At 38.5% G+C, this 24,948-nt stretch overlaps 1 long non-coding RNA gene and 4 pseudogenes across 1 annotated transcript in view; all 5 read left to right on the top strand.

Annotated features, from left to right (window-relative positions):
* LOC143650666 (uncharacterized) overlaps positions 1 to 17,776 on the top strand; it is a 59,249-nt gene extending 41,473 nt beyond the window's left edge. Inside the window, exon 4 of the long non-coding RNA XR_013159632.1 lies at positions 17,654 to 17,776. This is a non-coding gene — a long non-coding RNA (uncharacterized LOC143650666). The remainder of the gene's footprint in view (positions 1 to 17,653) is intronic.
* Positions 514 to 4,110, top strand: LOC143650975 (tyrosine-protein phosphatase non-receptor type 4 pseudogene; annotated as a pseudogene).
* LOC143650976 (protein unc-13 homolog C-like) lies at positions 4,029 to 8,830 on the top strand (annotated as a pseudogene).
* Positions 15,461 to 16,264, top strand: LOC143650977 (disabled homolog 1 pseudogene; annotated as a pseudogene).
* Positions 16,397 to 17,646, top strand: LOC143650978 (disabled homolog 1 pseudogene; annotated as a pseudogene).
* Positions 17,777 to 24,948: the final 7,172 nt, after the last annotated feature.

Raw genomic sequence — 24,948 nt, forward strand, 5'->3', positions numbered from 1 at the left:
TGGCTCTTCCACTCATACACTAAGGCTGCCCAGGATTGCCCGCTGGCTCATGCCACACTGCACGGTTTTCCACTGCTCGTGGCGCCTCTCACCCTCCCCACCCACCCCCCACACACACACACACATTGTTATCTCAGGACTCCTGGATCCCCAGGAGCTGAATTTGGGGCCTGAGCCAGGAAGGGGGAGAAACTTGGCTTTGTTTGAGGGGTCGGAGGTTTGGGGCCAGGACCCCTGCTCCCCTCCCCCACGGCACTTTTGGGTGTGTAGATTATCACATTCTGGCAGGAAGATGGGGAGCACCCACCTCCCCAGCAACCCTGCAGGATGAGGTGGAGCCAGCGGCCTGGGGCCGCGGTGCAGACGCTGTGGCAGCTGCTGGGGGGACACTGAGGGAACCACCCACAGCGGACAGGGTGGATGCGCTTCTCCCCAGCATTCCTGGGCCTCGAGGCTTTTCTTCTCCAGCCAAGAGGATGTGGCTGTGATAATGAAGATCCCATGTGGACAGTAATGACATCATGTTTCTGACTGACTGCTGGCAGAACCTACAATGTGCAAGCTTCAGAACTGGCCCGAGACAGACTGCATACAGAGGTGGTTTGCAATATCCTTCTTCTGGATAACACTGTACATGCTTTCAAAGTTAATAAGCATGAACAGGGGCAAGTGCTATTGGAGATAGACTTCAAGCATCTTGACTTGACTGAGCAAGACTATTTTGGTTTACAGTTGGTTGATGATTCCACAGACAATCCAATGTGGCTGGATTCAAACAAGCCAATAAGGAAGCAGCTAAAGAGAGGATCTCTTTACAATATGAACTTTAGAGTCAAATTTTTCGTAAGTGACCCCAACATGTTACAAGAAGAATATACAAGGTACCAGTATTTTTTTTGCAAAGTACACAAGACATTCTCACTGGAAGACTGCCCTGTCCTTATAATACTGCTGCTCTTATGGCTTCATTTGCTGTTCAGTCTGAACCTGGAGACTATAATCAGAGAACTTGCCAGGCTACCTCAGATTATTCTTTCATTCCTAAAAAACCTCAAATTTTTTTTAAAAAATTTTTATTATGATCATTCCATTCTACATATATAATCAGTAATTCATAATATCATCACATAGTTGCATATTCATCATCATGATCATTTCTTGGAACATTTGCATCAATTCAGAAAAAGAAATAAAAAGAAAACAAAAAAATTCATATATACCATCCCCCTTACCCCTCCCTTTCATTGATCACCAGCATTTCAATCTAAATTTATTTTAACATTTGTTCCCCCTATTATTTATTTTTATTCCATTTGTTTTACTCATCTGTTGATAAGGTAGATAAAAGGAGCATCATACACAAGGTTTTCACAATGATACAGTCACATTTTGAAAGTTGTATCATTATACAATCATCATCAAGAAACATGGCTACTGGGGGCGGGCCGCGGTGGCTCAGCGGGCAAAGTGCTTGCCTGCTATGCCGGAGGACCTCGGTTCGATTCCCGGCCCCAGCCCATGTAACAAAAACGGAGAAACAGAATACAATAAAAACAAGAAAATGTTTAAAAATGTTTCCCTTTCTTCCTTCCTTCCTTCCTTCTATCCTTCCTTCCTTCTCTCTGTCTTTCCTTAAAAAAAAAAAAAAAAAAAAAAAAAAAAAAAGAAACATGGCTACTGGAACACAGCTCAACGTTTTCAGGCAGTTCCCTCCAGCCTCTCCATTATATCTTGACTAACAAGGTGATATATATTTAGTGCGTAAGAATAACCTCCAGGATAACCTCTCGACTCTGTTTGGAATCTCTCAGCCAGTGACACTTTATTTTGTCTCATTTCACTCTTCCCCCTTTAGGTCGAGAAGGTTTTCTCAATCCCTTGATGCTGAGTCTCAGCTCATTCTAGGATTTCTGTCCCATGTTGCCAGGAAGCTCCACACCCCTGGGATTCATGTCCCACATAGACAGGGGGAGGGCAGTGAGTGTGCTTGTTGTGTTGGCTGGAGGGAGAGGCCACATCTGAGCAACAAAAGAGGTTCTCTTGGGGGTGACTCTTAGACCTAATTTTAAGTAGGCTTGATCTATCCTTTGTGCAATCTCAAAATTTTGAAAAAGAAATTGCAAGATTACATCAGCAACATACAGGTTTATCTCCTGCAGAAGCAGAATTTAATTACCTGAACACAGCACATACCTTAGAACTCTATGTAGTTGAATTTCACTATGCAAGGGATCAAGGTAACAGTGAAATTTTGATTGGAGTTATGTCAGGAAGAATTCTGATTTATAAAAACAGAGTACGAATGAATACCTTTCCTTGCCTGAAGATTATAAAAATTTCTTTTAAGTACAAACAGTTTTTTATTCAACTTAGAAAAGAATTGCATGAATCTAGAGAAACATTGTTCGGATTTAATATGGTGAATTACAGAGCATGTAAAAATTTGTGGAAAGCATATGTAGAACACATTCTTCCATTTGGACAGACCACTTCCACCTCAAAAGAATTTTTTTTGCACATTATTTTACATTGGGTTCAAAATTCAGGTACTGTGGGAGAACTGAAGTCAAGTCAGTTCAATATGGCAAATAAAAGGCAAATAAAGATAGGATATTTGCAAGATCCCCAAGTAAGCCCTTGGCACAGAAATTAATGGATTAGGAAGTAGTAAGCAGAAATTCACTATCTGATGACAGATTAGAAACACAAAGCCTTCCTTCACAGTCTCCACCTGGAACAACACCCAATCATGGAAACTCTGCATTCACACAAGAGGGAACCCGGTTATGACCACTGTCAGCTGGGCATTTGGTAGACCATGTGGTTCCCACTTCCCTGGGTAAAGTATCTGTGCATCACAGATATCCATCATCAACACATAAGCTTTGTTGCTGGAAGCCTTGTTCTGGAATCATCACCATCAGAAGAGGCCGTTGGACATGGGCAGCCTCCAGCTTTACCACCCAAACAATCTAAGAAAAAGTTGGAACCAAATTCATCATTCGCACTCTCAACAAGATCTGGAAAACTATATTAATGAAACTTTTGATGTTCCATCTTCCCCTGAAAAATCTACTGTAAGTAACTTCTTAATATATCCTGGCATTGCTATGAATTGCTTTTAATCTAAATGAAATTTCTTTTGTACCTATGACATTTTTTAACTGTCATAGGTACAAAACTGACATTTTTTCTCTTTTTCATCATATTGTTTGGTCAGAAAATGTGCCGTAATGTAACCCAAATGTGGAAATTCCTTTTGTCATCATTTATAAAATGCTTATTGCTCCAAAAATTAAATTCTTGACAAATTTACATTGATTTGGATCTTGTGAAACACACCTACACTTTCAGAAACGTGTAATCCATTCAATGCTGTTAACTTTACTATGTAATTCACTTAGAGGAGAGATTTTATAATTTTCATTAACTTCGTGAAATTGGGTCAGGTTCTTACAGTATATGATCATTCTGTTCTAAAAAGTCTATTATGAATTATCTTGATACTTTAGTTTGAGAAAACATGCTTTTGTCACAACATAATGGTCAGTTGTTAGAATGCCCTCAATCATGAATTTTCATTGTTTTCTCATGTAGATGTAAATAAATCAAAAGTGAGATTGCCAATAAAGTTTAAGGATAAACTGTGTTCCCTTAAAAGTATAAAAGATAGACAGAAATATGGGTATGTTTCAGGAAAGAAAATTAAAGAATAAAACAAGATTCAGAGAAAGGAAAGTCTACAGCAGGTATTAATAACAGGTAGTTTCAGAAGTTTCTGTTGACTCCTAGCCCTCTCACTTTTCATTCATAGGCCTCCCACATTGTCTAAAGTTGAAACTCAAGAGGCAGCCACTCTGTTCTCCCACACTCAGTGCTCTATCATCATAGACATAAAAGACATCAGAATCTTACCAAGCATGTGCTATCCAGGTGGTAATTATGGGTAATAGCTCATTAATTTGTACATTCATTCATTGATTCATAGACATTGAGCTCTTGCTGTTTGCTAGGTATTTTGTTGGGGAATGGAAATACAAAGGTAAATAAGACATGGTCCCTGCCAATAAGTAATTTATAGCCTTAAAAAAAATAGACATAAACTGGCAGAACAGGACCTATCTATATGCTGTCTACAAGAGACTTTGTTTAGACCAATTACAAAAACAGATTGTGGGCTGGCCACGATAGCTCAGCTGGCAGAGGTCTCACCTGCCATGCCAGAAACCTGGGTTCGATTCCTGGTGCCTGCCCATGTGAAAAATAAAAAATAAGAACAGATTGAAAATGAAATGTTGGTAAAAGATACTTCATGCAAACAACAACCAGAAGAGTGAAGGTAGCAATACTAATATCTGACAAAGTAGACTTCAAATTGAAAACAATTAAAAAAGACAAAGAAGGACACTATGTATTAATAAAAGGACCAACTCATCAAGAAGACATAACAACCAAAAATATTTATGCACCTAGCCAGAGTGCCGCAAAATATATGAGGCAAACACTGACAACACTGAAGGGAGAAGTAGACACCTCTACAATAATAGCTGGAGACTTCAATACACTGTTCTCATCAACAAATAGCATATCTAGACTCAGGATCAAATAAGGAAACAGATTTTGAATAATATGACAAATGAACTAGAATTAACAGACGTTTACAGAACATTGCACACCATAACAGCAGGATATACATTTTTCTCAAATGCTCATGGATCATTCTCAAGGACAGACCATAGGCTGGGTCAGAAAGCAAGTCTCAAATTTTAAAAGACAAAGTATACAAAACACTTTCTCAGATCATAACAAAATGAAGTTGGAAGTCAATAACAGGGTTCGAAAATTCACAAATATATGGAGGCTAAATAATAAACTTTTAAAGAACCAGTGGGTCAAAGAAGAAATTACAAGAGAAACCAGTAAATATCTTGAGGCATGTGAAAAATAAAACACAACACACCAAAGCATAAGGGATGTGGGAAAGGCAGTGCTGAGAGGGAAATTTATTGCCTTATAAAAAGTCTATATTAAAAAAGAAGAGCAAAAATTGAGGGATTAACTGTTCACCCAGAAAAACTAGAGGAAAAACAGCAAACTAACCTCAAAGCAAGCAAAAGGAAACAAATAACAAAAATTAGAGAAGAAAAAAATGAAATTGAGATTATGAAAACAATAGAGAAAATCAACAAAGCCAGAGGTGGTTCTTTCAGAAAATCAATAAAATTGATAGACACTTAGCTAAGCTGATGAAAAACAGAGAGAGAGAGTATGCAAATAAATAAAATCAGCAATGGGAAAGGGGTACAACTACTGACCCTGCAGAAATAAAGGAGATAATGACGGGATACTGTGAGCAACTATGTGCAAATAAACTAGACAATGTAGATGAAATGGACAACTTCCTAGAAAAGCATGAACAACCAACACCAACTTAAAAAGATATCGTTGACCTCAACAAACCAATCACAAGAGATTGAATCAGTCATCAAGAAGCTCCCCAAAAAGAAAAATCCAGGACTATATGGCTTCACATGTGGATTCTACCAAGCATTCAAGAAAGGATTAGTACAATCAACAAAAAAATTGAAGAGGAAGGAAAACTACCTAATTCTTTTTATGAAGCCAACATCACCCTAATACCAAAGCCAGGCAAAGAAAATTACTGACTAATCTCTTTAATGAACATAGATGCAAAATTCCTCAACAAAATACTTACAAATCAAATTCAGCAACATGTTAAAAAAAACTATACACATTACCAAGTAAGATCTAGTCCATGAATGCAAAGCTGGTTCAACACAAGAAAATCGATGTAATACACCACATCAATAAATCAAAGTGGAAAATCACATGCTCATTTAGATTGATGCAGAAAAGGCATTTGACAAAATTCAACATCCTTTCTTGATGAAAACACTTCAAAGATTAGGAATAGAAAGGAACTTCCACAACATGATAGAGGGAATATATGAAAAACTCATTGCTAATATCATACTCAACAGTGAGAAACTGAAAGCTTTCCCTCTAAAATCAGGAACAAAAAAGGGATGTACTGTCACCACTGTTATTCAACACTATGCCAGAAGTTCTAACCACAGCGATTAGACAAGAAAAAGAAATAAAAGGCATCCACACTGGAAAGGAAGAAGTAAAACTCTCCCTTTTTACAGATGACATGATACTGTATGTCAAAAATCCTGAAAAATCTACAGCAAGGTGACTAGACCTAATAAATGAGTATAGCAAAGTGGCAGGGCACTAAATCAACACTCAAAAATCAGAAGTTTTGACAGTCATGAGAAACACAAAGCCCATGCAGCCAGAGACCTTTGGAGATGAAGAAGGAAAACAACCCTGGGGGAGCTTCAGGAAACAAAAAGCCTAGAGAGGAAGCTCCAGCAGACATCGCCATGCTCGCCAGGCGCTTTTCCAGTTGACAGAGAAACCCTGAACTTCAGCCTTTCTTGAGTGAAGGTTTCCTCAAGAACTGAACATGGGAAAAATAAGTGCTGAAACTATGTGGATTCTTTTTGCTCAGGATATGAAATATTCACTAGAAGACATGAAAAGCAGCAGTTATGTAAGGGCACTGATTATATGAATTTGCATCTCAAAGTGAAATGGTTTTATAATGAATATGTGTGAGAACTTCCTGCCTTCAAGGATGCTGTTCCTGAATACTTCTTGCAGTTTGAATCTTTTGTCACGCAATGGCTAGACGAAAATGAAGATGTATCAATGGAGTTCCTTCATGCAGCACTAGGAAGAGACAAAAAAGATGGATTCTAGCAGACATCTGATCATGCCCTCTTCTCTTACTCTGTGGTTGATATCTTTGCTCAGCTTAATCAGAACTTTGAGATTATCAACAGACTGGAATGCCCTAATCCTGAAGCATTATCTCACTTAATGAGAAGATTCGCAAAGACTATCAATAAAGTATTGCTCCAGTATGCTGCAATAGGATCAAGTGATTTCAGTTCATATTGTGATAAGGAAAATGTGCCCTGTATCTTGATGAACAACATTCAAGAGTTGAAGGTCCAGCTGGAAAAAATGTTTGAATCCATGGGTGGGAAAGAGTTAGATCCTGAAGCTAGTACTATTCTAAAAGAACTTCAAGTTAAACTCAGTGGAGTTCTGGATGAGCTCAGCATCACTTATGGTGAAAGCTTCCAGCTTACAACAGAAGAATGCAAAAAACAGATGAATTTTGAACTAAATCAAATGAGAGAAAATGGAAATACCACATCTAATAAGAACAGTGCAGCAATAGATACAGAGATTGTACTAAGACCGCTCATGGACGTCTTGGACAGAACATTAAGACTCTCAGCAAAAATCTAGGAGAAAACAGTCCTCAAGAGAGTTTTAAAAGAGTTATGGAAGCTTGTTCTTAACAAAATAGAAATACAAATTATTCTCCCTCCTCTGACAGATCAAACAGGATCCCAGATGATTTTCATTGCAGCTAAAGATCATGGATAATTATCCAAGCTGAAGGAGCACATGATTCGAGAGGGTGCCAGGGGTCTGACGCCAAGACGGTGTGCTATAATGGAGGTGCTCCTGGCCACCATCAAGCAATACTTTCATGCAGGAGGAGATGGCCTGAAAAAGAATTTCTTTGAAAAAAGCCCAGCTCTTCAGTTTCTAAGATATGCTCTCAGCCTTTACACCCAGTCTACTGATGCCTTGATAAAGAAATTCATAGAATTCAAATTTCACAGAGTCGCTCCTCCAAAGAAGTAGTGGGCCAGGTATCTGTTCAGGTGGACATCACTGCCAGCCCAGGAACTGGAGAGCATAGAGTCACTGTGAAAATGATTGCTATTAATGAACTAAACTGGCAGACCACAGCAATGTTCCACGCCTTCATGGAAGTTTGTATTGTGGAGACAATAAGAGAAAACAAGGTACAAAGACCAAAAGCAACACATGGTCACCAAAGTATAACAAAATATTTCAGTTCATTCTGAGTAATGAAAACCGTCCAGGGGCCTATGAACTTCACTTGTCAGTTAAGGATACTGCTTTGCCCGAGAAGATCGAATTATAGGAATGAGTCATTCAGCTGCAGAACGTAGCAGAAAAGGGAACCTATGGGGCACGGTATCCTCTTTTGAAAAATATCTCTATGGATGAAACTGGTTTGACTGTCCTTAGAATACTTTCTCAGAGGACCAGTGATGATGTGGCTAAAGAATCTGTAAGACTTAAATCTGAAACGAGATCTACTGAAGAGAGTGCTTGAAACAAATACTGCAAGATATCTTCCAGAATTCATATACTATAATTGTTGACCACTGCATGCATGTGCAAATATATGGGAATGTCTAGTTCACTTTCACTATGTTTCAGTGTTGGCCAGTAATTGCATACAACGTCTACAAGGTATGTAGAAAACCTGTTGAATTTTTATACTAATTATGATCTTTAAGAAGTAAATGTTCTATGAAGTGCCAAAATTATGATGTAAAGTGAAATATCAAGGTTAGCTTTTAAAATGTGGATTTCAATTCATTGCCATTTTTTCATCTATTAAACATACTAACAAACATTTAGTCTTTTGAGTTTGTTCATTTGTTTTCTTTCTTAAACTAGTTTATATTGCCTATATATCATAAAGCACTTGTTACTCAAACTCTGTTTTATTTAGACTTAAACTAAGTGTAGATGTCTTACCCTTTTCCACCATATACAGAACTGTGGTAACTTCTGCATTTGTAATTTTATAATTGCAGCTACACTGGGATGATTTTTGCATACAAATTAAAATACAAAAGGTGGGAATATTTTATGCTGACCAGTTTCCAATCTTTCTGAAATATCACTGTGAAGAAATGCTATTAAAGCAAACTTATACAAAGCAATGCTAAATAGAGTTTGTTAAAAATGTTTTATATATTGAAGAAAAAACTTTGTTCTTCAATACTGCCAAGGTCACATCACATTTGTAAAAACAGTAAGTTGATGCATTTGCCATACAGCATTGTGTCTCAGCTTTACCAAATTTCATTCTTTGGAAAGTCATAGAGTAATGGTCTAGAAATGAGATGAAAGAGTTACTTCTTAAAATTACCCATGATAAGTAACTATACTATTAGTGTTTTCCCTCTAACAGCTATGACTGTCTCCTTATTTATTTAGCTCTATAATCAGTTAAATGTTTTTTTCTTTTAAAAATATTCAACAATTTGTACTGAATGCAGCATTACTATATATTGCACTGGAACAAAAGTCATGCCTTCATCTACTTAGTGATTAATGTAAAATAGAGTCTGAAGAAATTGCTTAAACTTTCATAATTGATGCTATTTATAAGTTCAAAATGATCAGGTGCAGTAGGAACAAAATATAGCTCTGTATATAAAGATATATCTACGTGGGTTTGGAATATGAAATAATCTCTGAATATTTGCATTTTCTGTATTTTTATGGTTTGACTTTTTAGAGTCTGTATTTACATACTTGGCTGTAGAAGTTACTTTGTAATTGTGACTTAGGCTCATAACTTTTAGTGGATTCCCCTCTAATGCAGAAGAGCCTGTTAAAATGACTGTGTGGTGGACAAGCTGGTCTGATGTGTTAAGGACAGAAGGGAACAGTGTCCTACCTGTCAGAATCGTGCTGCTCCTGGGTGTGAAAACACAAACAGACACAATTAATCATATTAAATTGTTAGGCAATTGCTTTGATAATGATTTTTCCAAATGCATACTATGATGTGATCCTTTGGCATATGCATTAATAAATGGTGTATACTGAGCACATACCACAAGAAAAAAAAATCAGTTTCCATACATCAGTAATAAGCAACCTGAGGGGGATGCAAAACTATTATATTAACAATAGCAACCAAAAGAATCAAATATTAGGAATAAATTTAACTAAGGACAGAAAAGACCTATACACAGAAAACTACATGAAATTGCTAAAATATGGAAGACCGAAATAAATGTAAGGGCATACTGAGTTCATGGATAAGAAGACTAAATATAGTTAAGATGTCGATTCTACCCAAATTGATTTATAGATCAATGCAATATCAATTAAAATCCTAACAACTTACTTAGCAGAAACAGAAAAACCAATAACTAAATTTATTTGGAAGAGCAGTGTGCCCCAAATTGCTTAAAATATCTTGGAGAAAGAAAAATGAAGGGGCGGTCTCAACACTGCCTAACTTTAAAGCATATTACAAAGCTCCAGTGGTCAAAACACCATGGTCCTGGCAGAAAGATAGATGTACTGACCAAATGAATCAAACTGAGTGTTGAGACTCTCTCACCTATGGACAACTGATCTTTAACAAGGTGGGCAAGTCAACCCAACTGGGACTGAACAGCCTATTCAGTAAATGGGGTTTGGAGAAGTGCATCATATGCAAAAGAAGGGAAGTGGACCCATATCTCACACCCCACACAAAAACTAACTCAAAATGGATCAAAGGCCTAAACATCAGAACTAAGACCATAAAAATTTTAGAAGAAAACGTAGGGAAACATCTTCTAAATCTTGTGATTAGAGGTGGTTTCCTAGACCTTACACCCAAAGCACAAGCAATGAAAAAAGAAATAGATAAATGGGATCTCCTCAAAACTAGACACTTTGTGCATCTGAGAACTTTGTCAAGAAAGTAAAAAGGCAGACTATGCAATGGGAGACAGTATTTGGAAACCACATTTCAGATAAGCAATTAATATCCAGGATATATAAAGAGAGTCTACAAGGCAACAACAAAAAGATAAACAATCTAATTTTAAAATGGGCAAAAGACATGAACAGACACTTTTCAGAAGAGTAAATACAAATGGCTAAAAGGATTATGAAAAGATGCTCAACTTCACTAGCTATTAGGGAAATGCAAATCAAAACCACAACGACATATCTCACACCTACTAGAATGGCCAAATTAAAAAAAAAACAGAAAATGACAAGTGCTGGACAGGATGTGGGAAAAGAGGCACACTTACCCACTGGTGGTGGGAATGTAGTATGGTGCAACTACCCTGGAAGGCAATTTGGCAGTTCCTCAGGAAGCGAAGTATAGAATTGCCATATTATCCAGCAATCCCATTACTAGGTATATATTCAAAGGAACTAAAGGCAAGGATACAAATGGGCGTTTACACACCAATGTTTATAGTGGCATTATTCATGAATGCCAAGAGATGGAAACAGCCCAAAAGCCCATCAATGGAAGAATGACTAAACCAGCTGTGGCATATACATGCAATGCAACATTACATGGGTGTAACACAGAATTAAGTCATGGCGCACGCAGGATGTGGATGAACCTTGAGGAACATTAGGCTGAGTAAAATTAGCCAAAAACAAAAGGACAAAATTAGCCAAAAACAAAATGCTGTATGATCTCACTAATATGAATTATCATCACAGAGTGAAATTTGAGAGTTAAACTTAAGAACACGGATCATCAAGGAATAGAAAGAGGGTAGAGATTGGGCATTTGGTGCTGAAGGAGGACAGAATGTGTAACAGGCATGACTGTAAAGATCCAGAAATGGATAGCACAATACTATCTTATGGTAATACAATAATATAAGTACACTGAATGAAATTGAGTATGAGTATGGTTGAGGGAGAAGGGCTGAGTGCATATATGACAGCAAAAGGAAAGAGAGCAGATAAAGACTGAGACAGCATAACTTTGTGATGCCTAGAGTGGACAATGATGGTGATTAAACGTACAAATATAAGAATGTTTCTGCCTAAAGGAGTACCAATGAATGTCAACATTGCAAGGAGTTGAAAATGGGATGGTATACAGGAAAAAATACAATTAATGCAAACTATGGTCTATATTAACAGTAATATTGTAATATGCTTCCATTGAATGTAACAGAAGCAGTATGCTGAAACTAAATGCCAAAAAGTGGGTATTGGAGGAGGGCTATGGGATTCTCTGCAGAAGAAAAGAAAATATCCTCCTATAGACTGTGGTGGTGAAGGCATGGCTATGTGATTATACCAGAAACCACCGATTTTTTTACTTAGGTTGGATCCTATGATGTGAGGGGAAAAAAAAACTTTAAAAATGAACAGAGAATCTGTAGCACATAATCTAACTCAACCTGTCTGAATAAATCCAAAAACAGGGAGCCCAGAATGAGAGCCTTTAATCCTGTATAGCTAAATGCAATTCTATACATCCCAGAGTATATTAAGCAGATAATCAAAAAGTACTGGCAAAATCCCTTGAGGGATAGGAGACAAATTATGGACCTATTAAACTTTACCACGGGGAAAACCCCAGATACTGTGCCAAACATTAGGGACACCCAAATCAATAGGCCAAGCCCTAGATCTTGACGCTTGCTCTTGTGAAGCTTATGTAGGGAGTGGAGAAGCTTAGCTTACCTATAGGTATACCTAAGAGCCACCTCCAGAGGACCTCTTTTGTTGTTGCTTAAATGTGGCCTTTCTCTCTCTAAGCCCAACTCTGCAAGTGAAACCACTGCCCTCCCCCCCCCCCCATGTGGGACATGACATCCATGTCAGTGTGGGAGATTACTTCCAGGGATGAGCCTGGCCCTGGCACCATGAAATCATTACCACCACCCTGACTAAAAAGGGGGAAAAGAAGTGTAATAATTAAGGTAGCAATGGCTGAGAGAGTTCAAATAGCATCAAGAGGCTACACTGGCGATTACTCTTACGCATGCTTCAGTTAGATATTGCTACCTATCATAACATGCCAACCCCCCACCAAAACTATCCTGCCAATCCTAAGGAATACCTAGGGCATTATATATGATTCTGCAAAGGTTCCATGTACTAGGATAATTCTCCAAAACCTACAACCTCCTGATAGTTCCCTGGACCAGATAAATCCTGAAATGCAGAGGGGCCAGCCTCTCTAGAACATCAACTATTTCCATTCCCCTATCCCATATTATCGACAGCCCCTCCAACATGAGAAAGTTAGAATGGGCATAGCCCAAATACCCCTAAAGAGTGGGAGAAAGATCAAAGGTGATGGTGGAGTTATACAGAGAAGTTCAGGTTTAACAAATGAGTATGAGTGCTAAAACATTATACTGATATTTCTTTTAGCCTACAGTACCTTAGTACAGCTAGAAATAAAACCTATAATTGTGGAATTATAACCCATACCAAACTTTGAAAATCTGTTCTACAACTAATTGTTGTAACGTACTTTGAAATATATTGCTTTTATCTATATATGTTATTTAAAGAGAAAGAGGAGTATAGCAGAGAAGATTTAACAAATGAGTATGACTAGTGAATCATTTTATTGATATTTCTGTTAGTCTCCAGCATCTTTGAAGAAATGAAAAATCATGGAACTGTAACCCATACCAAACTTTAAAATCTGTTCTACAACTACGTTAAAATGTACTTGGAGGGACTTCCGGGAAGATGGCTGACTAGAATAGCTCAAGATTGGCCCTGCTCCACGGAAAAGTTATGCTTAGTGCTCCACCCATGTCCTGGTCTCTGCTGTACAACCATCCCACAAACACAAGGCCTTAGACTACTGAAAGAAATCAACTCCCAAAGTAAATCAGTCAAGATATTTACGTGCGACGAAGACAGCAGATCACTAAGCAAATCACAGTGCAGACAGATATGGCCCTGCCTAATGACCAAATTAAAACACCAGAGGAGACACAGACGTTGGAACTAATCAAATATGTTCATACAACTCTATTAAATAAAATCAATAGGATGGCTAATGACATAAAGGAGATCAAGAAGATTTTCTTTGAGAAAACTGATAAAATCGATGGAACACTAGCAAGGTTGATAAAGAAAAAAAGAGAGAGGATGCAAATAAACACAATCAGAAATGAGAGGGTTGTATTGTCACCACAGACCCTGAAGAAATTTAAAAAGAAATCATAAGAGGATACCATAAATAACTATAATGCCAACAAACTAGACAACTTAGATGAAATGCACAAATTCCTGAAAATACACAAACAAGCTACCCTGACTCAAGAAGAAATAGAAGATCTCAACAAACCATTCACAAATAGAGATTAAATCAGTCATCAAAAATCTTCCTATAGTCTGGTTCTTCATCTCTAAAATAATAAGAATAAACCCCAAAGGGTGGGTATTAACATGCAATTAGACAGGTGAAAAGGCCAAACTCAATTTTATTTTCTTTATTCCAAACTCAATTTTATTCTCCATACATATATATTAGGGTGCATTATGTAGACCACAATTAGAAATACTGTAATTTTTTTAAATACCAATATTCCTTATTCAGGAAATATTTCAGTCACTGAGGTAGAGAAAATGCAAAGACTTCAACTTCTTCAAATAAGAAAGGTCCTAGACAGAGTAGCTTTTTATAATAAATTAGCACCAGAATTTTACACTTTTATACTCAATCTTTACAAAAACTTTAAGAAGTCCAACCTTACCTTGAAAAAATACCATTAGTAATGACAGTTTCCTCCTGCTTTTCTTCCCCCCTATTGTTTATTTTTATCCCATTTGTTTTACTCGTTTGTTGATAAGGTAGATAAAAGGAGCATCAGACACAAGGTTTTCACAATCACACAGTCACATTGTGAAAGCTGTATCATTATACAATCGTCTCCAAGAAATATGGCTACTGGAACACAGCTCTACATTTTCAGGCAGTTCCCTCCAGCCTCTCCATTACATCTTGACTAACAAGATGATATCTATTTAGTGCATAAGAATAACCTCCAGGATAACCTCTCGACTCCGTTTGAAATCTCTCAACCAGTGACACCTTATTTTGTCTCATTTCACTCTTCCCCCTTTTGATCGAGAAGGTTTTCTCAATCCCTTGATGCTGAGTCTCAGCTCATACTAGGATTTCTGTTCCTCGTTGCCAGGAAGGTCCATACTCTTGGGAGTCATGTCCCACGTAGACAAGAGGAGGGCAGTGAGTTTGCTTGTTGTGTTGGCTGGAGAGAGAGGCCATATCTGAGCAACAAAAGAGGTTCTCTGGGGGTGACTCTTAGGCCTAATTTTAAGTAGGCTTGACCTATCCTTTGTGGGGTTAAGTTTCATATGAACAAACCCCAAGATTAGGGTCTCAGCCTATTGATTTGATTGTCCCCACTGCTTGTGAGAATATCAAGAATTCAACTTGGGGAAGTTGAATATTCCCCCTTTCTCACCATTCCCTGAAGGGGACTTTGCAATTACTTTTTTATTCACTGGAAAACCTTATTTCTGATGCTCCTTTTATCTACGGTATGGACAGGTGAGTAAAAAATATGGATAAACAAATAATAGGGGTAACAAAAGTTAAAATATATTGGGTAGATGGAAATATTAGTGGTCAATGAGCAGGAGGGGTAAGGGGTATTGTATGTATGACTATTTCTTTTTCTGGAGTGATGCAAATATTCTAAAAAATGATCATCGTGATTAATATACAACTATGTGATGATATTGTGAGCCACTGATTGTACACCATGTATAGAATGTTTTATGTTAAGAATGTTTGTGTTTGTATGTTGTTTTAGCAATAAAAATATTTTTAAAAAAACATTTCATGATGAAACACAAGGGCCTTGTTGCTGGGGCTTGTCCCAAAGAACACAAACAGAAAATATGGTGAACTCCTCTGAAGGATGGGAAGACAGCAGCCTCTTCAGCAGCATCATGATGTTCAAGAAATTTCCCACATTACAAGGGACGTCACAGGCCACTGGGTCTCTGCATATGTTGGTGGGAAGCAAGGGAATCACAGATTTGTGGTCATAAAAACAGCCCAGGCAGCTGAATCTGTTATTCTGGACGTGAGAGATCTCTTCCAACTCATTTATGAATTGACACAAAAAGAATAGAGGAAAAAGGCACAAAAGAATACGGGTGAACAAGCTATGGACCGGGTTCACATCAGCCAAAAAAAAATGTGTTTAGGGTGTACCAAAAAGTCAACCTGTAAGTAATGAGCATTGTTGAAGGATTTTGGAAAATAACGTGCTGCAGTCACCCCAAGAAGAAATCTACCGACAGATTTTGATGAAGTTTTTGAAGCAACGAAGGTTGTGACCTAATCAGAGCTTCTGGGGACCTATCTACCCTTCCTGCTCTAACCACTCCCCGCATTCTTACAACTCCAAGTGATTTTATCCCATCTTCTTCTCACATACTTCTGGCAGTGCAGATACATTCCATTTTGCACCTTTCAGCACTGCTGCTTTACCTCCCAATTATGTCACCACGAGTCCCATCTCTGGAGAGATACTTCTCAAGTGAAGTGATACTTCAGAAGTGAAGACAAAGCAAGAAGGAAAGTAGAGGGTTTAAGGTGAAGGATACAAAAAGGAAAGGTACCTACCCAGATCTGTGTTATCTAGTTACTGCCCTGTATATTCTTCTGGAGCCCGTGGTCCCACATCTAACCACCATGAGTGCTCAGCCACCAGTCACTCAGATGATGCAGGGGGCTCTGCTCATCACATAGGAACAGCCAGTTCTCTTCCCTGCCACACAGTAGACTTGGCCAACTGATTCTGGGAAGTTTCTGCCAGCTGCCTTCATGTATAAACAAGCTGTTAGGCCACCATACTCCAGGCTCCCTCGTCCCCCTTGAAACTATCCCAGCCACAAGTCATTCTAATGGGTAAAGTTCACAAACTGGCAAGTACAGACAGAAAATGGGGAAGAAAATGTTTTAAATATTCCCAAATGGCCCAGAGCCTTCTCCTATCCCACCTGGAAATCCAACCATGCCTTCTTCAGCTGTATTTCAGAGGCCTTCTCCAGTTACTTTAACAAAGCTGGGGCAGCACAGGATACAAACTACTATGATGACGACTACGATTTCCCTCCGGTGAATTTGACTCATGACTTCTACCACACCATGTATCAACTCACCTCTAACTCCAACCCCTAGGCAGAGCTCTTCACCTAGATGTGTCCCGTTTCAGTGATCCCACCAAAGATGACATCTTCAAAGAGGACTTTAAAAGTCCTAGAAAAAGTAAAGAGCAAGAAGCTCCTGATGGATCACAGGCCTCATCCAACAGGGATCCATTCTGTGAGCCCCATGGGGGATCCTAGTGGTGGTGAATATACAGGGCAGTAACTAGATAACACAGATCTGGGTAGGTACCTTTCCTTTTTGTCTCCTTCACCTTAAACCCTCTACTTTCTTCCTTGCTTTGTCTTCACTTCTGAAGCTACATTCCCAGTGCTGGCACCGTATCTTCTTGCACAGGCTGTATTCCTAATGTTTGCACTATATATGCTTGCCCTACCTATATGTCAATGTTTGCAACACTGCTCCTTCCCTCACGTCTTTCACCTTGTTTTACCTCGAGATGCCTAGCCTTTGATATATACTGGGAGGCAAGGGGTAAAGAGTGGGAAATGGACAAGTGTTATTATCAATTATATATTCTAAGTGGGTAGTGTTGGTGTAATGAGGTATAGCCAACATTTAACATGGATTTGGTTTCTGGTAACATCAATTTTTCAGTGAGGTATGGTCCAGATGCTTTCATCATTTAAGCAAAATGTCACTGAATTTTCCTATACTCAAACTATCTAAAAAGCCACCAACACAATGAGAAGTCAAACTAAGAAGCAAAAGGCAAAACAGTGCATGAAATAAAGTTGTCTGAGGTGTAAGATCATGCTAGCCCATTCTGTCTGGTCATAGGAACACCGAACTCTATTCAAAGCCCAAGGACATGCAGCACCCACGTGGGAGACTGTGCTGTGCTGGTGTGTTACTAGCCATCAAGTCACTTCAGAATCCAGCAGTTGCTGCTTTGTGAAAGGTATACTTACATTTTGACACTTGAATTTCAATTCATCTGATTTGAATGAAAGAAAAATGGCCTGATTAAGTGAACTTTATCAGGAAACAGAAGTACCCTTTGCTACCCGGATGATTTCTAAAGTCACTCCTTTCCAAATATGTTCAATTTTGAAATACTTTCCTAGTTTTCTATAAATGTGTAAGATGGCCAGGCCATACCCACAGAGCACTTTTCAGTTTTAAACAGTATGAACAGACTATCAAAATGGTAAGTAGTTTTCACTGTTCATAATGGGTTCTGAAAGTACCTCAAAATCATTCTCAATCCGTGCATAAGTTATTCTGATGGTAAGTGAAACCTAATATACTGTTTTGAAAGTGCATTTTAATATATTTCATGATTAAGAAACTGTGGCCACATTTTTATCAGTATACTAGCACACAACACATCATGCCAGGCAAAACCACATAACACCCATTAAAAAAATTCCATCTTGCAAAGCTATTTTGTAAGCTGGTGAATTAAAGGCAAAGGCAATGTTCCAGAAATGAGAAACACTGAGAATTACGGGCAGACTTCTGGAGAAGATTTCTCGTGTTTGCTAACCCCCTTGTGTAGCAAACCATAGTACAGGTATAAATACCATGTACTCAACCCCCTGCCTTGAAAAATTTGGTGAATGAACAAGAGGGGACTAGAGCCATTCACTGGGATAAGCAGCAAGCATTTTTAAAATTGAATGTTTTTTAGAAAGCAAAGATAACACACCCTTTGCATATCAATGTATAAAAACATTTTTCAGAGCTTGTTCAGCTTGAGACAAACAAGCTCAACTGTTTCATGTGAAATCAGCCTATTCCACATTTGATGCTCCATCCAGTGGCCCAAGCAATAACTGTCATAAATGGACATAGCTCAGGGTTTGGAATTTGAGTTCAAATTCTAGCCTAGCTATCTAATAACAGGAAATCTTGAGCAAGAACCATAATTCACTGGGTTTTCACCTGCTAAATATGGCTTATATTATTCATTACGTTAACTGAGAAACTGTATGTCAATTCTCTAGCAGAGAGACATGCTCAGTACCTCGCATAAAACTCAACTTTAATATCTGGGTTCTGAACGCTAAATTCAGATTCTGGTTCTACTCCTTACTGGTTTTGTGACTTCCATGAGATTTCATAATAATTATCTTATTTTCATTTAAAAGCAGGAATAAAAACAGCATGTGCCTCACAGAGCTATTGTGTAGACTAAATTAGGTGATATTATGTGGATTTTTTAGCACGATGTCTGTCACAAAGAAAGCATCTAATAATTGCTAGCAGCCATCACCATCTAAATTGCCAACAACAGCATTATCACCACCACCGCCATCTGTGATCAATAAATGTTGGCTTCCCACCACCCTTATATACACACAAAGAGAAAAAACATACAGATTTAAAGTATTCCCTCAGGAAAGACTCAGGACTGTCCTTAAATTCTCCAACCTTGAAATTTTGAAAACGTAGTAGGGTTCTCTAGAGAAATAGGAGATATCTGTAAATATAAGATTTATAAAACTGTCTCCTGCAACCGTGGGAATGCAAGAATCCCAAATCCATAGGGCCGCCTGCAAGACTGGCAACTCCAATGGAGAGTCTCAACCAACTCCACGGGAGAGGCTGACTAAAGGAGCAGTGAAAAGTCTCTTCTCCTTTAAAAGTCTTCAACTGATTAGATCAAATCCCACTGACTGAACTATCTCACTTATGGGAGACATGCCCTTAGTTGATTGTAGATGTAATCAGCCTTAGTGCCAACTGACTGATGATTTAATAAACCAGCCTTCTGGTTTAATAATCAGTCACAAAATTTCCTTGCAGTTCCTAAGCCAGTGCTTGCCTGACCAGACAAGTGGGAACCATGAGGCCAAGTTAACACCAGAACCCAACCATCCCAGTCCACCCCTTGTCAACTTGGCAGTCACACACATCCCCATAAAACATGCTTAATTTCTAAATAGAACACAATAACATGTTTTGCCTAACAATATTCAACCATTCTGTATATGACAGGAAATGTACTAAATCTTTCCAGAATAGGGTGCAAGTCCTTAAGCAACACTTACTCTTAAACTTGATATTGGCATCCTATAACATAAATACGATAATATGAACACAACTTATGTCATATGATAAGAAAACAGATATTTATTTGCCTTATGTACAAGTACAAACATACTCATAACAAAATGATGAAATATTCATACCATCAGTCCTTGTTTCTATAACTGGTCACATGATCATAGTACAAAATTATCACCACCTTTTCCACTACCTATTCCATGTTCCCTTTACCCTCAGCATACACTTCAGCTGGCCGTGGTTCTTTGCCTGGTAGGGTGACCCAAACCTTCATTCCTGAAGTTACTGGGCCATTGGTAGTCCTGCTGGATTGGGTTGTTGCAGTTTTCCACTGATTTTTTTAATTTTTTAAACATAACAACATACAAACACGAACATTCTTACCAAACGATCATTCCATTCTTGGTATATAATCAATAACTCATAATATCATCACATAGTTGTATATTCATCATCATGATAATTTCTTAGAACAATTGATCAATTAAGAAAAATAAAAAAATAAAAAATTCATACATACCATACCCTTTACCCCTCCCTTTCACTGATCACTAGCATTTCAATCTACTAAATTTATTTGAACATTTGTTCCCCCTATTATTTATTTTTAATCCATATGTTTTACTCATCTGTCCACACCATAGATAAAAGGAGCATCAGACACAGGTTTTCACAATCACACAGTCACATTGCAAAAGCTCTATCATTATACAATCATCTTCAAGAAACATGGCTACTGGAACGCAGCTCTACATTTTCAGGCACTTTCCTCCAGCCTCTCCATTATACCCTAACTGAAAAGGTGATATCTGTATAATGTGTAAGAATAACCTCCAGGATGACCTCTTGACTCTGTTTGGAATCTCTCAGCCATTGACACTTTATTTTGTCTCATTTCTCTCTTCCCACTTTTGGTCTAGGTTTTCTCAATCCCTTGAAGCTGAGTCCCAGTTCATTCTGGGATTTCTGTCCCATGCTGCCAGGAAGGGAGTCATGTCCCACACAGAGAGGGGGAGAGCAGTGAGTTTGCTTGTTATGTTGGCTGAGAAAAGAGGCCACATCTGAGCAACAAAAGAGGTTCTCTTGGGGGTGACTCTTAGGCCTAATTTTAAGTAGGCTTAGCCTATCCTTTGTGGGGTTAAGTTTCATGTGAACAAACCACAAGATTGAGGGCTCGACCTATTGCTTTGATTGTCCCCACTGCTTGTGAGAACATCAGGAATTCTCCACATGGGGAAGCTGAATTTTCCCCCTTTCTCGCCATTCCCTCAAGGGGACTTTACAAATACTTTTTTATTCACTGTTCAAATCACGCTGAGATTTATCGGGGCATGACTCTGGACAAACCCACAAATCTCATGCCCTACTCAAGGTTCCATGTACTTATGATGTTCAATTAAACTGTCCACATAAGTTATACTAGGAAATGTGCTACTGAAAATATAAATTTTGTACCAAATAAATTTTTGCTTTAGTCTCACGCATAAGTTTTAAAATATGAATTATTTTCCATTTATTTTAATCACAGGGCATGATAGTACTAAGACACCCTAGGGTATCTTCTGTACTCCAGGAAAACTCTTCTTTACCTCCATTGTGTAACTGCAGTCCTATTTCCCCTGGATTGTCAGGATTAATCACCCCAGACAGTACAGTGGGCCCCTTCCTTGCCTGGTGACTCAGAGGCATGAGAAGCCCCAAGTGGTCAGGTGGCAGTCTTCATTCCCAGTTCAATGGAATCATTGTCTCTCCTGGGAGGAGCACTCCTCCTTTTGGAACTAAGACCTGTAGAACAGCAGAGCATAAGGTTTCAGGGACAGAAAGCAAAAATGTTTCTAGTGGATCACCAGGGGTGGTAGTGAGTGGTGCCACTCCTGTATTTCCACCCCTTGATTTCTGGACCTGTGAATCCTGGCTATAGGAGAAACACTGCCAGAGTGGATGCTGATTCAGAGCATACACAGCTTCCTGGAGAACACTACCCACCCCTGCCCCTCACACACACCTAGTTGGCACCATAACTGGGTTTTCAAAAAAACATTCCACCATCCTATCAACCCAGCTGCCTCTGGATGATGTGGAACATGGTAAGACCAGAGAATTCCATGAGCAGTGCCCATTCCCACACTTTATTTGCTGTGAAGTGGGTTCCTTGATCAGAAGCAATGCTGTGTGGAACACCACGATGGTGGATAAAGCATCCTATAAGCCCATGGATGGTAATTTTATGGGAAATAATGCATGCAGGGGAAGCAAACCCATATCCAGAGTATGTGTCTATTTTAGCTAGAACAAATTATTGTCCCTTCCATGATGAAAGTGGTCCAACATAATCAACCTGCCACCAGGTAGCACACTAATTACCTCTGGGAATGGTGCCAGATCATGATCTGAGTGTGGATCTCTGCTGCTAGCACACTGGACATTCAGCAATGGCCATAGCTAAGTCAGCCTTGGTGAGTGGAAGTCAACGTTGCTGCGACCATGCATGATCTCCATCCCCACCACCAGGCCCACTTTGTTCATGAGCCCATTGGGCAATGGCAGGAATGGCTGGGGAAAGAAAATGACTTGTATCCACAGAACAGGTCATCCTATCCACTTGATTATTAAAACCTTCCTCTGCTGAAGTCACCGTCTGATGAGCATTCACATATGACAACAAATATCTTCACATTTTTTGCCACTCAGAAAGGTCTATCCACATACCTCTTCCCCAGACCTCTTTATTGCCAATTTTCCAACCATGTTCCTTCCAAGTCCCTGACCATCCAGCCAAACCATTAGCAATGGCTCATGAATCTGTACTCAATGTACCTCTGGCTAGTTCTCCCTCCAAGCAAAATGAACAACCAGGTGCACTGCTCAAACTTCCGCCCACTGGGAAGATTTCCCCTCACCACTGTTATTCAAGGACATCCCTGAAAGGGGCTGCAGTGCTGCAGCTATCCATTTTCGGGTGGTACCTACATATCTAATAGGGGACTGAAAATAATAAAATTAATAGATCAAAAAAAGATTAAACAAATTCAATTAACGTTTTTAAACAATGAATATTATTTGAAATTTAAGCAGTATTCAACAATGGTCCAACACAGTAACTCTAGTATCCAGGTAGATTCTCATGAGCAGTCAACCCTACATAATGGAAAGACATGCCTGCTTTAAGTAACTTTTCCAGAGAATTTAAAACAGTCCATGTAATCATTATCAATGCCTAATTACATAACAAAAGGGGAAACCACCAGATTCTATGTGACACCTGCTCAAAATCTTTAACATAACCTATGAATTATTTTCATTAAAACATCACCTGGAAATCAATAGGCCAAATCCATGATCTTGAGGCTTGCTTTTGTTAAACTTATGTATGTATCAGAGAAGCTTATCCTACCTACAGGTATGCCTAGGAGTCAACCCCAGAGGACTTCTTTTGTTGCTCACATGTGGCCTCTCTCTCCCTGTCCCAATTCTGCAAGTGAAACCATTGCCCTCCCCACTATGTGGGACTTGACATCCAGGGATGAAAGTCTCCCTGGCGGTATGGAAGATGACTCCCAGGGATAAGCCTGGCCCTGCACTGTGGGATCAAAAATGCCATCCTGACCAAAAGGGGGAAAAGAAGTGTAACAAATAAGGTATCAGTGGCTGAGAGTTCAAATCGAGTTGAGAGGCTACTCTGCTTCACTTAGACATTGCTACCTATCATAATCTGTCAAACCCCAACCACACCCATTCCTGCCAATCCTAAAGAATAACTAGGGCATTATATAAGATTCTAAAGGTTCCATGCACTAGGGTAACTTTCCAGAAAACTACAACCTCCAAATGGGTCCCTGGACCAGAAAAGTCCTGAAATACAAACAGGCCAACCTCTCCAGAACATTAACTAGTTCCATCTCCCTACCCCATATTATCGACAGCGCCTTCCAACATGAAAAAGTTAGAATGGGCATAGCCCAAATACCCCTAGAAAGTAGGAAAAAGATCAAAGGTGATAGTGGAATTATACAGAGAAGGTGGGATTTAACAAACAAGTATGAGTGCTGAATCATTATATTGTTATTTCTGTTGGTCTCCAGTGTCTTGGAGCACCTAGAAGAAAAAAACAAAAAATCATGGAACTGTGACCCATAGCAATCTTTAAAATCTGTTCTATCATTACTTCTTAAAATGTACTTGGAAATTTATTGCTTTTTTGTATATATATTATATTTCACAACAAAAAATGTTAAAAAATATATATATATTAATAGACACAAGTGACAAATCAGTATTGAAATATACAAATCCTATTAAATCCCAATTCAAATCATTCAATAGCAAACTTTTTAAATTATGGCATTCAGCAGGGGAATTAATACTACTTTTATATTTGTTTGAATATATTAATATTTAGCTGTGATAATAGCATTATATTATTTTTAGCTGTGATAGCATTATATTATACTTATGTTGAAAAATACTTTGAAATACTCATGGATATGATATATTAGAGAATTGCTTAAATGAGCATATAAGTTTGATTAAACTGCTCTCATTTTATATACAAAGGGCTACTTAAGGGATTTTGGGGTAGATTATCTTAATCATGAGACATAATGAAGTCCCAAACTCTCAAAATTTATATTCCTTATACAGGAATCAAGGTTCAGGACAGCGTAAGTCATCTCTTCACACATGAAAGCACTTTAGCTGTGTTTTCTATTATTTTAAATGTTAATACCTACTATTTTAAGTATAGTTCTGAGATTTCCCATTCTGCCAGGCAGAATGCTACAAACACAGGGAGGGGGCAAGCTTTCTGTCTTCTGAAATAAGCCAATAAATTTCCTGCTGCTAGGCCAATTCATTGTGTGGTATTTGTCCTAGCAGTCAGGAAACAAAGACAGCACCTCTATATCCAGAACCCAGAGTAAATTATTTTGCATCAAGTTTATACCTTGAATCAAGAATCCCTGGCATATGAGCAATGCTCAAAAATTGGCATCAAGTAAAGAATATGGTCTCTGAGCAAGAAAGACCTGAACAACGATTTTGACTCTGTCCCTTGCTCAGTTTGT

The sequence above is a fragment of the Tamandua tetradactyla genome, chromosome 11, assembly GCF_023851605.1.
Source record: "Tamandua tetradactyla isolate mTamTet1 chromosome 11, mTamTet1.pri, whole genome shotgun sequence".
Taxonomy (NCBI): domain Eukaryota; kingdom Metazoa; phylum Chordata; class Mammalia; order Pilosa; family Myrmecophagidae; genus Tamandua; species Tamandua tetradactyla.